Below are 5,393 nucleotides of genomic sequence, written 5' to 3'. Positions count from 1 at the left end.
CATTAGAGAGATCAAAGGGCTAACACATACAACAATGCTGCCCTTTCTCCCTATTGCATTCACAATAATAATAATATGGCACTGATAGTGACGAACTCAAATTTCTGTTACCTTTAATGTGATCAAATACAAGAGGCAAAATTGCATAAATAAGAGTCTTGCCATATCCTGTTGGGAGAGATACAAAGACATCTCTCCCAGAAAGAAAAGCATGAATTGCCTCCTTCTGCTTCTCTTTTATAGTGATCTTCAAGGTAGCAGCCACTTCAGCTAAACTGTGATGCAAAGCAGCCTGCGCCTTGGCTGCCTCCATTGCTTATGAAATAATTTAATAGTGTAATGTCATGGCATGATGCAGAATGATGTACATAAACCTGCCTATGCAAAATTAATTACGTGCCGTCATTTTCTCTAATAGCAGAATGAGTGGGCAGTGCTCATTCCACCAGACCCTTCCCCCGCTGTCCAATTATCGAAAAGGGGGATGGGTCTCTGGCTACACGAGACTACACATCCAGTACCAAGGAATCTTGAGACCAGTGAGATCCTTCTAAACGTTAGGTGTCTGTAAACTACCTCCGTTACTCTATTTCATAGATATTATAGACTACGTAACCGGAATTGGAATCTGATGACATCACATGTACTGACTGTGCATTTGTGATTATAAATGCATGCAAATTGATGAAACTGCATCAAAATGGTGAAAATCAAGAAGAATTGTAATGTTTGATGAGCTGTATTAATTTTCAACTGTGATGTAGCTGGTACTAAGTAGCTTATTCTCATAAAGAAAACACCAAATATCATGATGATGCCTTTTTATTCGTGTTTCTATGCTTAGTTCGCTTGGGAGAGGAACAACAGATTGGCCACTTTCATGGCGTTATTTTTGGATTTCTGCTCTCAGTGATATGGCAGGCAGAACTAACCAGTCTATTCTCATGCAGCATGGTCTTGTGCATAGTTTTAATCATAAAATGAAACTGGGGTAGCTAAAGCTTGTTTGCAGGAGGGAAAATAAGACATTATCTCTTGTTAAGGGGAAGTCACATGCTTCAAACACCTGTTTTTACACAGCTAACACATTTTATTTTTGTATCAAAGGAAAATATAATTATGTGAGTGTATTATAAGAGCCCAAGTACAGGTGAAATAGCTTGCTGAACTTCACTAGATACCATACTTTACAGCCATGTCAGGGATTTTCGTCCCCCTCTCACTGTCACGGAGACTGTACTTGAATAATTACATTGATTTGAATGGGATCTTCTCCTTGAAATTGCTTGCCACCTCGTATGAGGAGTGTACCACCGTAGTGGAGAAAATTTAGGATAAAGTTAAGGTTATAAATTTAAGCAGGTTGCCCTGTGGAATCTGAGGTCAGATATGTAGAGCACGATATGAACCTGGTCTGAGGGGTGACAGTGTTGAGGGATTGCCCAATGAGCCTGTCAAAGAGAGTATTTATGGTATCCCCATCAGTGTTAATTAGGGGGAGCCACCGAGCTTGTATTGGACTATATGCAGTGCACACTTATCAGAAAGTGAAATGATGACTCTATGGAGTCTGTAGCACACAGTGAGCATAGGAAGGAGGTGGAAGAATGGATCCTATTATGGAACATATAGGTGTGTCCATTAAGATCTGAACAGTGTAGTAGTAAATGGAGGCTATAACTAAGACTGTAGGACAGAGAGGGAGCATGTCTAAGTGACAATATAGAGGGCAGTGGTTTTAGCTGGGGTGAGAGTAAAAAGAAGTGCAGACTTGTGTAGCTCTATTGATATGAGAGGCAGAGTTGGACAGGAGGATTGCAATATGTTTTGCAGAGTCAACTTCAGAGAGTTGTTTACCAGGTAGAATAAATGATCTGCCTTGTTGAGACAACTGCCTAGATGTAGGTGATTCTCCTAATACCAAGATGACTGACTTGTCAGGATTAAAAGCATAGAGCCATTTATTGGCATAAGAATCCGCTACATTTAGCATTGATTGCAGCTGGGAGTCATTGTCAGAGATTAGACAGATGTCATCTACATACATTGGGGAGCCCACATAACAAGAGTCTATGAATAATCCTCCTGGCAGGTCTTCTAATAGGAAAAGATCATTCACAAAGAGTGAATACAAGATCGGAGAGTATAGCACCTTGTCAGACCCCCTGGGTGACCAGAAAGAGTGATGAGAGGTAGTTATCCCAGAGGACAGTGGATTCCAAATTGGAGTACCAGTAAAAGAGGATTCTTCAGATCTCTGGAGGAATCCGAGCCTGGCTTAGTTTATAAAATAATACAGAATGCCACACGGTGTCAAAGGCCTTCCTTACATCTAGAAGAGCAAGAAAGGCCTTATAGTGACGTGCTTTACACTCAGAAATACGTTCCTGGAGAATAAAGGAGTAAAGGAGGTGTAAAGGGAACTGTAGCCTGGACGAAAGCCACCTTGTAATAGATGTAGAAGGGGGGTTAATACCTCGGATAAGTAAGGGTATAAGTCTTTTTTAAATAATTTGCTGAGAATCGAGGTTAAGGAAATACCTCTATAGTTGGAAGGATCTGAAGCAACCTTCCCTTGGCCCCTAAATAGAGGAATTATTATGCTTTGGCAGAAAGAGGACGGGACTGAGCCAGTTAGTAGGATGCTGTTAAAAAGATTGCAGAGGACAGGAGCACAGGCACTTGCAGAGTAGATTAGGTGCTCAGAGGATATGTGGTCTAGACCTGTAGCTTTCTTTTTTGGAAGCTGAAAGATAGTCATTTCAATTTTTGATACAGTGAATTGCAATGTGTCAGAGGGATCACAAAGCAAAGAGTGATAAAGGGAGACCTGGTGGGCAATATCAGAGATGCTAGGGTCCATATTGTTAGTGAAGGCAAAGGAGGACAGATTAGCAAAATACTTTTCCCAGCCGTAGATAATAGAGGAGCCCAAGTATTTGTGACCCTGCATGTAGAGATGAGTTGTGGAGGGACGAGCTCTGCCAAAGTGTGCTCAGATAGACCGGAAGACGTCCCTAGAAGGGTCAAAAGAATCATTAAATTCAGATAAGGATACCCTTTGGTATGCTCGAAAAGCTTTTTGAAAGGCACTTTTAGCTTCTTTGTATGCAGCTTTATATGGGTCAGCAGGGTCGTAAGGGCGTCCATGAGCAACCCAGCACCTATATTTGGATTTACTAGACTTATGTAGCTTTGAGAGGTAAAGTGGCCATTTGGGTTTCATATAGACACATTTGAGACTACTTTGATGTGACGGAGAGCAGTAGCAGTCAAGGAACTGATAATCTGTCTGGTATAAGATTCTACTTCCTCATGAGAGGAGAGGGGAGTTAAGGAGAGAGTGGACAGCTCAAAAGCTACAGCATTACCATACCCTTCTAGTTCAGATTGAGAAGATTTAGACCACAGTAATAGACGTTTGGTGCAGTGCAAGGGTGTAGGGATAGGAGTGATTATTAGGGAATGGTAAGGAGAGAGAAAAAAATATGTGTGAATGATCATAAAGGTTAGAGGCCCTGATGGTACATGTGGGCATGAGTGACAAACTGTGGGGTGTCCATGGAACACAGGAAGTGATCAATAGTGGACCTAGAATTGTGAGCCTCACTGACAAAAGTATGATAAATTGACCCTGGAGAATGCAAATGAGCGGACACAAAGCACCACCTATCAAGGTAGCGCTTCAGAATCTTGCCTTGCTCATTGGCATCAGTGGTGGAGAATGGACCACCAGCCAGGCCAGGGTCAGCATTGAAATCACCACCAAAGATTATATAATCATTGTGGTAAGTAAGGAATCAGGAGTCTAATATGTCCAAGCATTTGATGAAATCTGTAGTACAACCAGAGCGAGTAGGAAGATAAAGTGAGAACACTACAGCTGACCAAAGGCCAGTGTTGACTCTGATACCTATTATACGCTCTGTCTTAGGGTGTTTAAGGGTAGAAACAAACTCATAAGATTTGTGCCATAAGATAGCAACACCACCATGGCCTCTGATATTACGGGGTAACATATAGGACCAACTTTCTTTCATGGGGGTAGAGGTGGAATATACCAAGTAGTCAGGATGAACAGAGTTGAGCTTTGAGGATTCATGATTATACAGCCAATGTTCAGACAGTAAAATGATAGACGGAGAAGAATTACATAAGTAGTACAAGTCATTAAAATTTGATTTAAAACCTCTCATATTAAAACAAATAAAATTAATATTAAAATCTATATCAGTTGAGAAATCATTCTCTGAGAGATTTGGGTTGAGATCATGCCAGGTTATGCACCTGGGTGCAACTGCCCGGGGGAGGGGCCAAAGAAGGCAATGATGGGTTGCAAGAGGGCTCAGATGTAGGGGGTCTAGAGGTGTTGGCAGAGAGGGAGGGACTATTAGGTAATCGTGCCCAAGCCTTGAGGGTAGAACTGAAGGTGGGGCATTAGAGACTGACTGCTCATCATGAGTGGAGAAGGCTAGGGAAGAAGCATTAACTGGACCAATAGTTGGCGCAACAGTCTGGTTATTCAGACCAGCAAGAGTCATTGGAATGGGTGGTGGAATTGGTAGAGTGGGGACAGACTCAGCTGAAATCATGGCAGGAGGATCTGTGGATAGATTTGAAGGAACCCTCACTGTGGGTGGGGTCATTGAGGGGCCGTTCCTATCATAAAGAGATAAGGATAGACCAAGGTCCAAACAGACTCAAGAAGACCACCTGTGAAAGAAGTCAGAAATTTCAGAGGAGGCTATGGTGAGAAAGAATTCATTTGGAGTGTGTCTGTGATATAAGGAAAAGTTAGGGATGCGACGGAAGTCGAATAGTCCCTCAATTAAACGACCTACCACTACAAGGGCAGGAGAACAGTCTCTAGTGTTGATCAGGCACAACTCGTGACCCTGAGGCAGTTCAGGTATCTGGAGGGGTTCCTTAACACTGTGGTCTTTCCAGAGGAGCGGGTAGAGGAGCCATTGGATTGGGATTGGCTGGAGCGAGCAAGTTGAGCAACTTGAGCCTCAATCAATTCTAGTCTAAGAGCAAAAGAGTCAATTTTTTTCACGTAGCTTTCTTGAACTTTTAAGCAATTGGAAAATGCTTCTAACTTGTCTGGTGAGAATCCAGAAAATTCCTTATGGAGGGCCACTAAATGGGCATTGAATGAGGGGCTCTGATTCTCAATTAGTTCTTTTAAATCCTTAAAGGGTAACTGCAATGTATTTTTTGGATATTTATTTTATGGTCTTAATATGATTGCCTGACCATAATAATGATGTGTTGCAACTCCTATTGTCTAAAAAAATTTATTCACTGAGATATGAGCCTTCAAATATGCTCGTTTTGCTTGCTTCAATGTTACTTCCTGTCGGTGGGTGTGGCTAAACGTGACGTCATAAGAG

The sequence above is a fragment of the Amphimedon queenslandica genome, unplaced genomic scaffold (genome assembly GCF_000090795.2).
Source record: "Amphimedon queenslandica unplaced genomic scaffold, v1.1 AMPQUscaffold_13522, whole genome shotgun sequence".
Lineage (NCBI taxonomy): Eukaryota > Metazoa > Porifera > Demospongiae > Haplosclerida > Niphatidae > Amphimedon > Amphimedon queenslandica.
Note: the sequence above shows the minus strand (reverse complement) of the source record.